We start from the raw sequence: 16,063 nt of genomic DNA on the forward strand, positions 1-16,063 counted from the left end.
AGCAGCTCACGCTCATACATTTTTGGGATTGACCCTCACAGTCAGCCAGCCTCAGGGTGAGCCTTACATGTGAATGGGACAATAGCAATCAAGACTCAATAGGAAGGCCCACATAACCCACACAAGGGATATTCCTGGAGCACCCAGGTCAGGTGATCAAAAAGACTACACCACTGAATCCCACAGAACATTTACTATATACAGCCATCTTACCACGACTGGGAGTCATAGCAGATCTACCTAATAAATAGAAACAAACACAAAGAGGCAGACAAAATGGGGAGACAAAAAACATGCTCTAAACTAAATAACAGAAGAAATCTACAGGAAAAGAGCTAAATGAAATAGAAGCAAGCAATTTACCACATAGAGAGTTTTTTAAAATGTTTATAAGGATGCTTATGGAACTAAGTAAAAACTTCAGGAAACATAGTGGTAAATATAACAACTTGAAAAAGGACATAGAAAACATCAAAAACAACCAGTCAGAAATGTATAATGCAATATCTGAAATAAAGAATACACTAGAAGGAATAAATAAGTAGGTTGAATGAAGCAGAAAATCAAATCAGTGAATTAGAAGACAAGGTAGAAAAAAATCACACAATCATAACAGCAAAAGGAAAAAAGAAATAAAAAGAAGAAGGAGAGTTTAATGAATCTTTGGGACTAAATGAAAGGTAATGACAGTCATATCATAGTTGTATGAGAAAAAGAAGAAAGAAAGCAAGAAATAGAGAACCTGTTTGAAGAAACAGCAACAGAAAATTTCCCTAACCTGGTGAAGGAAAAAAGAATCACACACATTCAGGAAGCACAGAGAGTCCCAATAAAAATGAGCCCAAAGAGACCACACAAAGGAAAATTATAATTAAAATGGCAAAGGTTAAAAAAAAGAGAGAAAATGTTAAAATCAATAAAAGAAAGACAGGTACCTAAAAGGAAGCTCCCATAATACTGTTAGCTGATTTCTTAACAGAAACATTTCAGGACAGAAAAAAATTGGTGTGAAATATTCAAAGTGATAAAAAGCAAGAACATACAACTAAGACTATTTTAGACAGCAAGTCTATCATTTAAAATTTGAGAAATAAAGAGCTTCTCAGACAAGAAAAAGTTAAGGTATTTATTAGCAGCAAACCGGTATTATAGAAATGTTAAAGGTTTTTTTTGAAGAGGAAAAAGAAAGGGGAGAAAAAGAAGAGGAGGAGGAGGAGGAGGAAGAAGAAAAAGGAGGAGGAGGAGGAGGGGAAGGAGAAGAAGGAGTGGGAGGAGGAGAAGGAGAGAAGAACATAGTTATAAAGAATAAAATGGCAATAAATATGTACCTATCAATAATCACTTCAAATGTAAATAACTTAAATGCTCCAATCAAAATACATAGGGTAACTGAATGGATAAGAAAACAAGGCCCATATATATATACTGTCTACAATTGGAGCAATCCAAGAAGAGGATATAACCCTTGGAAACATTTATGCACCCAACATAGGAGCACCTAAATATATTAAGCGAATCTTGTGGATATAAAGGGAGAGATTGACAGTAATACAGTCATAGTAGGGAATTTTAACACCCTGTGGACATCAATGGATAGATATTCCAGACAGAAAATCAACATGGAAATAGTGGCCTTAGATGATAAATTAGATCAGATGGATTTAATATATACCTTCAGAGCATTTCGTCTCAAAGCAGAAGAATATACATTCTTTTTAAGTGTACATGGAACATTTTCTAGGATAGACCATATATTAGGACACGAAACAAGTCTCAATACATTTAAGAAGACTGAAATTATATCAAGCATTTTTTCTGATCAAAATGGTGTGAAACTAGAAATTAATCACAAGGAAAAAATTGAAAAACAAAGACACGGAGGCTAAATAACATGCTACTAAACAATGAATGGGTTAACAATGAGATCAAAGAAGAAATCAAAAGCTATCTTGAAACAAATAAAAAAGAGAATAGATACTTACCTGGCAGGGGAGATACCATTATATTGAAGGTTGGTTTTCCAGGGCGAGGCTTATTCATTGCCCTCCGGATGGGCTGACCTCTGCAATTTCCCCAAATGCAGGAAACTCAACTGCACAATTTGTGGTAGTGGGGGACTGCATTCACACTGTCCTCTGAAAATAAATAAATAAATAAACAAACAAACAAATAAGCAAATAAATAAGTAAAAATAAAAGAGAATAGAACAATGCAAAATCTATGGGACAAAATCCATGCAAATGCAGTCCTAGGAGGGAAATTCATAGAATTACAGGCCTATGTCAAGAAACAAGAAAAAGCTCAAATAAACAATCAAACTTTACACATAAAGTAACTTGAACAACAAACAAAAGCCGAAGTGAGTAGAAGGACAGAAATAATAAAGATCAGAGCAGAAATATATGAAATAGAATTTAAAAAACAATGCAAAAGGTCAATGAAAACAAGAGCCAGTTCGTTGAAAAGATACACAATATTGACAAGTCTTTAACTAGCTGTATCAAAAAAAAAAGAGTGATCTCAAATAAATAAAATATAAAATCGAAGTGGAAAGAAACAATTGACACCAGTGAAATACAAAGAACTGTAAGAAAATATTACAAACAACTATATGCCAACAAATTAGACAATCTGGATGAAATTAATAAATTACCAGAAACACACAATCTTCCAAAACTGAATCAGGAAGAATAAAAAAATATAAACAGGCCAATTACAACTAATAAAATTGAAACATAAATCATAAAACTCCCAACAAACAAAAGTTCTGGACAAGATGGCTTCACAGGTAAATTTTTCCAAACATTCGAAACAGAACTAACACATAACTTTCTCAAACTACATCAAAAAGTTCAAAAGGAGGAAAGACCCCCAAGCACTATACAATACCAACATTATCTTAATTCCAAAACCAAATAAAACACTACAAAGAAAGAAATTAGAGGCCAAAATCCCTGATGAACATAGACTCTAAACTCCTCAACAAAGTATTAGCAAACTGGATTCAGCAATATATTTAAAAGATCATATATACCTTGCCCTGGCCCACATGGCTCAGATGGTTGGGCATTATCCTGTAAAGCCTAAAGTTGCCAGTTTGATTTCCAGCCAAGGCACATGCCTAGGTTACGAGCCTGGTCCCCGCTTGGGGTGCATGTGAAAGGCAACAGGTCAGTGTTTCTCTCTCATATTGGTGTTTCTCTTTCTCTCTTTCTCCCTCCCTTCCCCTCTCTCTAAAAAAATAAATAAAATCTATTTAAAAATCATATATCTTGATCAAGTGGGATTTATTCCAGACATGCAATATTGTTACAATATCAGCAAATCAATAACATGCTAAACCACAAAAACAAAATGAAAGATAAAAAATATTGAGAAAGAAAAACTGAGAGAATCACTCTACCTCATGTCAAACTATACTAAAAGGCCATAGTAATCAAAACAGTATGGTACTGGCATAAAAACGGACATATAGATCAAGTGATGAGAATAGAAAACTGAGAAATAAACCCAATTGTCAATTAATATTTGACAAAGGAGGCAAGAACATACAATGGGGTAAAGAAAGTCTATTCAATAAATGATGTTAGAAAAATTACACATGTGCAAAAAATGGAAGTAGACCACCTTCTTACACCATACATAAAAATAAACTCAGAATATATTAGAGACTTAAATGTAAGTCCTGAGACCATAAAACTTGTAGAAGAAAACATAGGCAAAAAATAAACATTTATCATACCAATACTTTTTTTTTTCTGATCTATCTCCTCAGGCAAGAGAAAGAAGAGAAAAAAAAAATTAACAAATGTAACTACATCAAACTAAAGAGTTTTTGCACAACAAAGGACACCATCAACAAAATCAAGGATAATCCACTCAGTGAGGGAATGTGTTTGCCAATGAAACATCTGATAAGGGGTTCATATCAAAAATTTATTAAGAACTTATAGAACTCAACAAGAAAACAAACAATTCAATTAAAAATGGGCAAATGGCCTAATAGGTACTTCTCCAAAAAGGACATACAGATGGCCAATAGACATATGAAAAGATGCTCAATGTTACTAATCATCAGAGAAATGCAAATTAAAACCACAATTAAAAATCGCCTTACACCTGTCAAAATGGCTATCATCAATAAATCAACAAACAATAAACAATGGCAAGGATGTAGAGAAAAGGTAATCCAAGAGAATGTTTGGTAAGAATGTAGATTATTGCCCCCACTGGGGAGAATAGTATAGCGAGTCCTCAAAAAATAAAAAATAGAACTGCTTTATGACACAACAATTCCTATTTTGAGAATATATCCAAAGCAACCCAAAACACTGATTTTAAAGAATACATTGACCCTTATATTCTTTGCAGCATCATTTACAATAGCTGATATTTGGAAGCAGCCCAAGCGTCCATCAGTAGATGAATGGATAAAAAAACTGTGGTACATTTACACAATGGAATGCAACTCAGCCATAAAAAAGAAGGAAATCTTGCCTTTTGCGACAGGATGGATGGACCTGGAGGGTATTATGATGAGTGAAAAAAGCCAGTCAGAGAAAGACAAATACCATATGATTTCACTTATATGTGGACTCTAATAAACAAAATAAAAACAGACTCATAGATATAGAGAACAGAGAGGAAGGGTTAGGGGGTGAAGGAAAAGGTGAAGGCATTAAAAATAAAACAAAACAAACAAAAAAATAACAACTCATAAACACACACAACAGTAAGGTGATTACCAAGGGGGATTTAGGAGAGGTAGAAGAGGGTAAGGGGGGATAAATGGTGACCAATAAAGACTTGATTTTGGGTGGTGAACACATGATACAGTATACAAATAAAGTATTCTAAAATTGTGCACTATAAACCTATATAATTTTATTTTTCAATGTCAGCCAAATAAATTCAATAAAAATTTAAAAAATGCCACACTCTCATACTATAGCTTTAAGTTATATCTTCACATCTGAGAGTAACATCGTATCGGCAGCCGTCTGTCTCGAGAGACGATGGTGTAGCTTCTTAAGAGTCTATCTGCACCGCCGAGAATGGCTGTGCAGTCCGACTCGGGAGTGACACGGTATCTGTCTCCTCCCATGTTGAATTGACATCTTGCGATGACGCTGGAGTGTCCTCTCCAGTGAAGCTGAAGCTACAGAGCCTGGGCAGGGTGATATGGAGGGTCTGCTGTTGCCCATGCAGCAGACCCCCCCCCCTCTCTTCGCAGCTGAAGGGTCCAAGGGAAAGACGGAGTCAATACAGCTTGGCTTCAGGTGCGCCGCAGGAGTTGCCGGTGTTGACTACAACGTCAAACCGCCTTAGGGACTCCGGCTCCGGATTTTCTGTCGGGGTTTACTCCCTTAGCCTTTCCCCTGAAGAGGTATGCCACAAGGCAGCGGAGGTTTTTGGAGTCAGAGTTTTCCTTCTCTGATGTGCTCTGACTGGAAGATCGAACCAGCGACACTTAGCTCGCAGGCCGACGCTCAATCCACTGAGCCAAACCAGCCAGGGGGTAACAAAGCTACAGTAATTAACAAAGCCTTGTTCTTCCTCAGGATTGCTTTCGCTCTTCTTAACTCTTTCCCAAACTTGTCAATCTACACCAAGATACCTTTTAAAATCAGAATTACATTAAAATTATGAGCAATAAATAAATTTTTAAAAGAAAGATTAGTAAGACCCTGTCTTCCAAATCCTAAAAAGTTGAAAAATAAATTCAGTAACAGAAAATCAAATATGGAAGCAAAATTAGAGTTGAAAGGAGTGGCTATAACTCTCAGAGCCAAATGACCTGGCTAATACTTAATCTATAAATTAGGCATCACTGAACTGGGACAGACATCAGTTTGTGGAAAGGAAGGCATGAATAGATGCCCAATGTTTCCTTTGAAATTCTAATTTGATGTTTGATATAAATAATTTGTTTATATCTTGAGAAGGCTTGGGCTCTAGCTAGCCTGAATAGTTTACAACAACCAATGCAAGTGCCCCACTGACAAATCATTTCTTTTCTCCAGAGAACTTACTCTATAAATCTCATAGGGGGGAAAATGCTGTTGAATGTTTCACAATGTGTAGAAATGCTTTTTTATTATTCTTAGAAATTTTCTACATTTTTGGAGTGAAGATAAGGAATTATATGTTGCCTTAAAGATGGTACAGCAATACCCAAAGAATCAAAAAGTAATTTTTGTGTTTATTTCTTGTGAAATTGTCACAAAATTAAATTTTGCATATTGTGATTTTTGATACCTAAACATTTTTCTTGACTTAATAAGAATTCAAAATTTCAAAAAGTATACACACACACACATAGTTTTTAAGTATACTTTATTGATTATGTTGTTACAGTAGTCCCAATTTTTTTTCTTTTGCTCCCTTCTGCCCAGTACCCACCTTCCCTTCAGCAGTCCCTCCCCTCTTAGTTCATGTCCATGGGTTATGCATGAAAGTTATTTGGCTACACACTTTCCTATATTATTCTTAACTTCCCCCTGTCTATTTGTACCAACCAATTATGCTTCTTAATCCCTACACCATTTCCGCATTTCTCCCCTTTCCACCTACCAGCTGATAACCCTCCAAATGATCCCCAAACCTATGATTCTATTCCTATTCTGGAATAGATTGGATTTTGTTTAATTTTTAGATTCAGTTGTTGATAGTTGTAAGTTTGTTGTCATTTTAATGTTCATAATTTTGATCTTATTTTTCTTAAGTAAGTCCCTTTGACATTTCATATAATAATGGCGTGGTGATGATGAACTTCTTTAGCTTTACCTAGTCTTGGAAGCACTTCACTTGCCCTTCCATTCTGAATGATAGCTTTGCTGAATAGAGTAATCTTGGTTGTGGGTCCTTACTTTTCATCACATTGAATACTTCTTCCAGTCTCTTCTTGCCTTCAAAGTTTCTTTTGAGAAATAAGATGATAGTCTTATAGACAGCCCTTTGTAAATAACTCTCTGCTTTTCTCTTGCTGTTCTAAAGATTCTCTCTTTATCTTGAACCTTTGGCATTTTGATTATGATGTGCCTTGTGTGGTCCTCCTTGGGTCTAGCTCATTTGGGACTCTCTATACTTCCTGGACTTATATGTCTATTTCCTTTGCCAACTTTAGGAAGTTTTCCTTCATTATTTTTTCACATGAGCTTTCAATTTCTTGCTCTTCCTCTTCTCCTTCAGGCACCCCTATGATTTGGATGTTGGCATGTTTTAAGTTGTCCCAGAGGTTCCTAAGCCTCTCCTCATTTTTTAAAAATTCTTGTTTCCTCATTCTGTACTAGTTGACTGTTTTTTTCTTCCTTGTGTTCCAAATCATTGATTTGAACCCCAGTTTTCTTCCCTTCACCATTGGTTTTGTGTGGATTTTTTTTTTTTTGTTTCATTTAGCAGAACCTTCACTCCTCCCCTTATATGTTGACGATACTCAAGCATATCTGTCAAGCCTGTGAGCATCTTTATCACCAGTGTTTTGAATTCTGCATCTGTTAGGTTGGGTATCTCCTCATCGCTTAGTTCTCCCACTGGAACCTTGATCTGATCCGTTCCAACTTTTGGGCCATACTTCTCTGTCTCCTCATCTTGACAGGCTCCTGTGTTTATTTGCCTCTCTGTCTTAAGTAGAGCTGGTGCACTTGTTACGTTTCAGGGGTGGAGACTTGAGGTATTCGTCAGTACAGGGTGACAAAGTTGTGGCACTGTACATGGGGGAGGGGTCTGAGAGGGAACAACGCTGATTGCTCAACACTCGCCCCTTTTCCAGGCACTTCTCATGCTTCCCTTGTATGGACTTGGCACCTCTCTATCTGTTGCCTTGGTCATCATTCCCAGAGTCGGTGGGTCTGTTGATATTCTAGGACTGTGGGGGGCCTTTAAATAAGCAGACTCTGAGAAACTGGCAGTTTCTTCCTCAACCCCAATCCCCACTGGTTTGCTCAGTCAGAAGCAATGAGGCTTTATGTATTTCCCCCAATGCTGGGACTGTGAGCTGTGGGGCCTGGTCTGTTGCTGAGAGCACTCCCCAGGTGTCCCTCCATAATTTTTAAAATGTGAGACCATACTTTCCGCAGGCCTGCTGCTGCTGACACTGCCACACCGCCTCCTCTCTGCCCTAGCTCCACCCCTCCTATCTGTCTGGATGAGTAGTTCTTCTTTATTTCTTTGTTTGTTGGACTTCCATACAGCTTGATTTTCTGGATATCTGTTTGTCTCTAATTTTGAGGTAGTTGTAGTCCTTCTCAGTTGTGGAGGGAAATGCAGCATGTCTGTCTAGGCCTCCATCTTGTTCAGAAGTCACACATACATATTTATCATGAAAAAGATTTATTTGTAGGAGTAAAACAGTTATAATTTCTTGTTGAATTTTAATTTAGCCTCAGATGATTTTAATTTCATATCCAAAAATGACAAGATAACTTTAGGAGGTAAGTAAATGTCTTCTTCTGTGTGAATAAAATGATTCGTCGTCGGCAGCCGTCCGTCTCGAGAGACGATGGTGTAGCTTCTTAAGAGTCTATCTGCACCACTGAGAATGGTTGTGCAGTCCGACTCAGGAGTGACATGGTATCTGTCTCCTCCCGTGTTGAATCGACATCTTGCCATGACGCTGGAGTGTCCTCTCCAGTGAAGCTGAAGCTACAGAGCCTGGGCGGGGTGATATGGAGGGTCTGCTGTTGCCCATGCAGCAGACCCCCACTCTCTTCGCAGCTGAAGGGTCCAAGGGAAAGACGGAGTCAATACAGCTTGGCTTCAGGTGCGCCGCAGGAGTTGCCGGTGTTGACTACAACGTCAAACCGCCTTAGGGACTCCGGCTCCGGATTTTCTGTCGGGGTTTACTCCCTTAGCCTTTCCCCTGAAGAGGTATGCCGCAAGGCAGCGGAGGTTTTTTGGAGTCAGAGTTTTCTTTCTCTGATGTGCCCTGACTGGAAGATCGAACCAGCGACACTTAGCTCGCAGGCCGACGCTCAATCCACTGAGCCAAACCAGCCAGGGAAGAATAAAATGATTAGAATTGCCATAATATATTAAGAATCAATCTTTATTGACCTACCCAGATACATCGACTTAACATGCTAGATCAGATTATTTCTAATTTTCTGCATTAACATACTTGAAGAAAAGTAAAGAAATGTTTCAATAGCACATTGTGGCAAATCAGGAATCTTTTCAAAACTGAGTGCCCAATTCCAAATTTAAATAATATGAATGAGAAACTCAACCATATTGAGCTTTGAATTCCTTCACCGTATAAAGAATTTTATGCCAACAGGATATGACTGACCATTTACAAATTTTATAATCATAAAATGCCTCATTTGACATTGAGAGTAAGAATTTTGAGAGGAGAAAACACAGTACAGTGGATGGAAGTAATGACAGTAAATTTTCTGATAAAGTTAATAAACAACTGGTCATATGCAGTCATAATTCTGAGCCATTGTTTATACACCTGATATCTATCTTGAGAGTTAAGTTTTCCAGGAGTCTAAGCTTATGATTCATATTTTTTAAATAATAATAAAGTAGGTATATTCTTTCTCGTTACCGATATTAAAACAAAGAATATAAATTAAATTTAATAATAGGATCTAAATATCCTCTGCTATAATTGATCATAATTAATGGCATGCCACCTTCAAATCAAACATGGCCTTAAAATTGAAAAAGGCATATTGAAAAATAAAGAGCATTATTTCTTAAAATGGAAGAAAATATAGTAAACTAAAATAAAATAAGCAAAATTGATAGTGAACACAGAATGAAAATTCTTACTTTGACTCTTATGTTAATCTAATTGTTTCCAAGGACATATAGCTTTCCTCTCTGTATCCCTAGTTTGTATCCCAATACCTAACACAGAGAACATTTTCACTAAGGCATCTACATGAATGAATATGCAAATAAGGATTTGAGATATTAGTTACCTCCCAACCAGCAATTTAAATGTATGGACCCATAGAGGGAAAGGAAGTCATTGTGTGTGAACATGGGGGAGGTAGTATAACAGCAGAGACAGAGGAAAAAATCTTAGAAACAACTACCACCTTTTGAGAACAGGAGGAAGGATAAGACATGGTGAAGGAGAAAACAGAAGATTCAGGGAGAACTATGCTGTCAAGAGTGTCAAACATGCAAAATTAAAGTGAAAACTAAGGGAAGAATCTGGGACTCTCAATAGTAATTTCAGGAGAGTACTGGAAACAGAGCCCCTGGCTGGTTTGGTTCAGTGAATTGAGCGTCGGCCTGCGAGCTAAGTGTCGCTGGTTCGATCTTCCAGTCAGGGCACATCAGAGAAGGAAAACTCTGACTCCAAAAAACCTCCGCTGCCTTGCGGCATACCTCTTCAGGGGAAAGGCTAAGGGAGTAAACCCCGACAGAAAATCCGGAGCCGGAGTCCCTAAGGCGGTTTTGACGTTGTAGTCAACACCGGCAACTCCTGCGACGCACCTGAAGCCAAGCTGTATTGACTCCGTCTTTTCCTTGGACCCTTCAGCTGCGAAGAGAGGGGGGGTCTGCTGCATGGGCAACAGCAGACCCTCCATATCACCCTGCCCAGGCTCTGTAGCTTCAGCTTCACTGGAGAGGACACTCCAGCGTCATCACAAGATGTCGATTCAACACGGGAGAGACAGATACCGTGTCACTCCCGAGTCGGACTGCACAGCCATTCTCGGCGGTGCAGATAGACTCTTAAGAAGCTATACCATCGTCTCTCGAGACGGACGGCTGCCGACGACTGGAAACAGACATTATGCTGTCAGATAATGAACAATAAGGGTAGTAAGATTCTAGAAGCAGTGAGTGGAGAGGATGGCAGAGGAGGCCTGATGGAGTGGGGCATGTGGAAGAGATTCTCAGTAATGGAGGAAGAGGGAGGTGGGCAGATCCTGGAGGTAGATGCACTGACCACCTGCCAGCTTTTTAGGTAGGTTCCCAGACTGTGTTTCAATGCTGGATCCTGGCCTACTTTATAAATACCCCTTCTTCTCCTGAAGCACCTTACATGCAAAGAGCTGTCCTAAATTAAAGCCTGATCATGAGTAATGGAAGTCCCTATGTGTTTTCAGGCTGAGGGAAACAAGTCAATAGAGAGATTCACATCAAAAAGAGGTGAGGATTCTTTATTTTCAAATTAAAATTAGAGTAATAGGAGAGACAATACAAATATATATAATGAACTTTAAAATAGAATATTTTCTAAAGTTGTAAAGTGATCTCCATTTGTTTTCCATAAAAAGAAACAACATTGTAAGAATGAAACAAACAAACAAACAAAAAAAGTGCATGAAGTAGAATTTCTAAATATGAGCCATGGCCTTTTTCACAGAGTCAATTTCAAAGAAAAAGTCCATCAACCAAAAGTTATTTTAAATTAAGTCCTTTCTTGAGTTTTTTGAAGAACATTAAAGGAGATCCAATGCACAAGCTGCTGCAATGCTTCAAGTCAAGTGTCAGTATATTAAGTGAGAATACTTTGAATGCAGCTTGTAATCTCAGAATCCCTTGGAGTTTTTGACAAAAACTTGAAAATCAGGTACTTCTGGTAGCTCTCTCAAATGCCATTGGACAATATAATAGCATATCAGTTAGAAATCTTAGATGCAACTGAGTGGAATGCAACTCCTAAAGTAATCAATGGACCCTTTACCCAAGAGGTGAAGATGGTCTCAGGTAGTCCTGGACCCATGGGCACAAACAGCCTAATGAGACTCTGCCTCCACCTCACATCTTCCTTCATATCCAGTTTCTTCACTCTTGCAGTACTTTGTCTCCCATTTTGCTTATATCAATCTTTGTGAAAGAATCTAATTGGTTAATTTGGGTCACATAATTTATCTGCAACCTAACAAGAACACATTGTAATGCTGTAATTGGTCCAGGCAGAGTACCATGTCCCTTCCTGCAGTCAAAGTTAATTTTCTAGAAAATAGGTGGAGAAATTTTGTTCAACAGACAAGAAGCAAAAACAATAGCTAACACATTCTAGTACTGAAGTCATTAAGTAGACACATTGCTGGTTTTGACTGGGTTTAGTGTTTAGTCCTACCCTGAGAATGAAAGCAAAACAACTGGACGAGAAGAGCTTTCTGTAATGGAAAGAAATGGACTGAGAGATGAGATTTTCATGGATGCCTTCATCAGACCACTCCACCCCTATGGAAAATGAGTCATTGTACAGTGATGATCTCTGGACCCACTATACAACTCTAAAATTGCCTTTCTCTATGAGACAATAATAAGAAACCAATTTGGTAAGTACAGAAAGAAAAGGCAAGGAGAAAGAGAGATGTGCATTATGATGGTTCAGACTGTGTCTTTGCTGTCTGTTCTTTGCTATCCATTTCTCGTTTTCTCACTTTTATAAAAAACAAGAAAAAAGTTCTGTTAGTGCTCTGAAAATCCAGTGTTTTCTATAACCCTTTCATAACCACTTTGCTCATAATTTCCATTAACATTTATTTCACTTTCCTTATTGCTATTTTTTCCTCTTGTTCTCAAAGAGGAAGGGATATGTAAATATGCTTCACATAGACAAAGGCATAAAGAAGAATTTTTCACTGCAAACTAATCCACTGTGGACTTGGAGCATTAACTTCTATTTCTGAGATGTTTCTATTTCTCTAAGATAGAGGGAGTGGGGAATGCCTCGGGCTTAGAGGCAGAAATTCTGAGAGCAGCCAGCTCTGTCATTGGAGGTTTTGAGGTTGCCCTAAATCTCATTGTCTTCATCCATGGAAATTGAAACAGTGCCTCTTCTCTCACAGGGGAGGTGCAAGGATAAAGCAAGACATGATGACTGCAAGCTCATAATAAAAAATAGAGAGCCAGACAAATGTAGAATGTTACATGATGCATCTGTGGGTTGGCAGCAATCTTTCCACAATGTCGACCTGGGAAGCAGCACTGCTGAGCCAGTTTAATTTATCTCTAGGTGGCCTAAAGGTGACATCGGTCCTGGAACTCACCTACTTGTAAATAGTAATCTAGAACAGATGTCTCTCTAGAAACAGACTTTGCTTATCTCCATTATAAGGACTGGACATCATTTATTTATGTCACTTTTTCTAATAACCTCATCAGCCCTGCTTACCTCCTTGCAGATGAGAACAACAGTCCCACTGCTTAGACTCTAATTGTTACAGAATTATCTGGTTATAGGCACTGCCCAGGTTCCTCTCTACATAAACACTTGTCACTGTTTCTTGTCTTGCTGCTCTTTTGAGTAAAGGGATAAAAAACTGTGCAAGAATAGGTGGGTGAGAGATAAAAAGAACAATGAAATAATTAAAATTGACCATTATTGAGTGTTTCCAATGGGGTAGGTATGCTGCTAGGTGCTTTCTATATATTATTTCATGCTGCCCTAACTGTAAATTTTTTAGATAGGTTATAATACATATGAATAAAATAGGATGGAGGAAAGGTATGTAATACACCCAATGTCACCCTACTGGTGAGGTGCAGAACCCCATTGTCCTGAGTCTAAACTGGATGCTCCTAACACACACACTAGACCCTCACTTCCCAAAATGTAGCCTCAAACAGGAATGTGGGCCTCTCCTGAGAGTACTAGGAATGCAGACATTCAGACTTTACCCTAGACCTACTGAATCAGAATCTGAATCTTGACATCATCCCCAAGGAATTCACATGCAAGCTAAGACTTGAGAAACCCTGTACTAGATTTCAAAATGAGAAGTAACTGGATAGAGAGATTCTAGTAAAACTCTTTGAGGACTTTGGGAAATATAAAGTCATGATTTGGTACAGCCAGTTACTGTAAAATACATTCTGTTAAGCTGTTGAACTGTAGTATCAATAACTAAAGGACTACTTAGAAACTCTGAATGTAATTATCAAGAGAGTATACCCATTTCATGTAGGAATGTATTTATCTCTGTAGAAAAGAAAATGTTTTTGAAATGTTTGATTAAAAATAAAAGTTTATAACAGAGAGGTAAATGGATGGACAATAACACCCACAGGCCTTGCATTAGTTTAAGGTTTTCACTCTCTATGTCTTTTTTTTTTTGTAGGAGTAGATTGCTGAGAAAGAATAAAATGCAGAGACTAATGGTTCTCTCTGGCAAAAGCTATTCTTGTTTATTGATTACCACCAGGAGTGGATTTTGGACACGTGTCCTAGTAGACATTCAGACTTCCAAAAGTGAAACTATGCATAATACATTGAGCAAAAGATGCTATGAAATTTAAAAAGGCAATAAATTTAGAATGAGTAAAACTAAAGTGCTTCTTTGTACAGTACACTTTGTGTATTACCCAGAGAAGGGCAGTTAGATGATCGCTGAGTTAGGAATAAAAAATAAATCCTTTCCCCACAGTGATTCATAGCCCTAAACAAGTGAACAAAAGTGCCCCAGACAACCCTGTGAATGAAAGTTTGACTCGATCCACTGGGGGAGACAGGAAAATAAGTTGCCAAATCAGTTAAAATAGTTTCACAAATGTAATCCACTCTACAAGTGGAGTTTTGGGGTCTTTACCAGAGGAAAGAAAGATACATTAACTGTGATTGAAATGGACATAGGAGTTCCACTGTCTTTCTTGGTCCTAATCCCTACTATGTGAGGTGGGTTGTGAGGGAGGCTAGTGAGGGAGGCAGGATGTGAAAACACCTGGGGACCAGCTGAATTCAAAGGGCAGCCTGATGACCAGTAGGGGGTAAACAGGAGACCTGGTCAATTTCGAGCAGCACTGTTTTTTTCTGATCTGGAAATATAAGGAAACAGCTGTACTTTGAGCCTGGGTCCCTGTTTAAACCCCAGGACTTGCCATAGCTCATTTGCTCCCTAATGAAATCCAGAGTGGACACTTTTATATTAGGAATTCTATATAATCCCCTGTCTGACAAATAAAAGTCCACATCAACATCTGGCCCTGCAGAGAAGCCCAATACATCATTTACAGAATGCAGGGATACTGTGAAGATTTATTCAGGCAGTAAGAGGCTGCTTTAAAATCTTTCTGGAGTATACCAGTAAGCTGCACCTTTATTTAGAATAGCCTTAACACTTGAAAAGGAAAACTTTCATTACTCTGATGATCCCAAAACTTTTTGTGTTAATCATGTGGACTCCATTGTGCAGGTTTTAATTTTCTTAAGTGTGTGCTCTACAAACACTTTCTTTTTAGATTGTTTGCTTATTGTCTGTTGATTGTGGGTGAGGTAGCTGTTTGATTTGCTTTGGAGACCCAGCTAATGGTGCAAGCAGTGCCTTCTGGTTAATCCTGGGTTAGTTAGGCTCCTTTCTTTATTAGTTTTCTATTGCTGCCGTAATCACTTGCCACAAAGTAGGAACTTAAAGCAACACACATTTTTATATCACAGATCTGTAGGTCAGATGTCCAGTTTGGCTGGTTTCTCTGTTCTGGGTCTCACAAGCCTACAGTACAAATGTTGGCTTGCTGATTTTTAAATGAAGGCTGGGGGAGGAATCTCCTTCCATGGTCTCTCAGGGGGTGGCAGAGTATGGTCCTTGTGGTTGTATAACTGAGGTGTCTGGTGACTATCAGCTGGGTCTGCTCTTAGGTCCTAGAGGCCTTTCTGATGTTTGTACATGTGGCCCCTAATCTGAAAGCCAACAGTGGCACCTCAGATTCTGTGCACACTTGGAATCTCCACGACTCCCTTTCAGCTGCATGCCTCTGCTTCCAGCCTGAGGGGCTAGAGTTTTCTCTTTTTTCAAGGGTTTATGTGATCAGCTTGAACCCACCTGAGCAATTTAGAATAGTTTACATATTTTGATGTTCATCATCTTGATTATATCTGTAAAGTCTCTTTTGCCATGGAGTGTAACATATTCCCAGGTTCCAGGGATCATGGAATGGACATTTGGGGAGGGAGAGTAGAAGCATTCTTCTGCTTACTTTAGTCTTTGAATAAGGACAGGTGATAAATTGTTATGCACAATTAGTGCACTATGAAGGAGAGTCACTTCTGACACTGTCTTGAAAGGACGAATGATCTAGCAGTAAAATATGTTTTGTGTGCCTACTATAGTTTTAGAACAGTAAATATCTTTTCTTCAAAATA

The 16,063-nt window shown here is 38.3% G+C and overlaps 1 non-coding gene across 1 annotated transcript; it reads left to right on the plus strand.

The window, feature by feature from the left end:
* The first annotated feature begins 1,974 nt into the window (after positions 1 to 1,974).
* LOC149996288 (U1 spliceosomal RNA) lies at positions 1,975 to 2,138 on the plus strand. Its single transcript, XR_016507561.1, has one exon. It is a non-coding gene; the product is annotated as a U1 spliceosomal RNA (small nuclear RNA).
* The last annotated feature ends 13,925 nt before the right edge of the window (positions 2,139 to 16,063 follow it).

The sequence above is a fragment of the Furipterus horrens genome, unplaced genomic scaffold, assembly GCF_987537825.1.
Source record: "Furipterus horrens unplaced genomic scaffold, mFurHor1.1.pri manual_scaffold_12, whole genome shotgun sequence".
Taxonomy (NCBI): Eukaryota; Metazoa; Chordata; class Mammalia; order Chiroptera; family Furipteridae; genus Furipterus; species Furipterus horrens.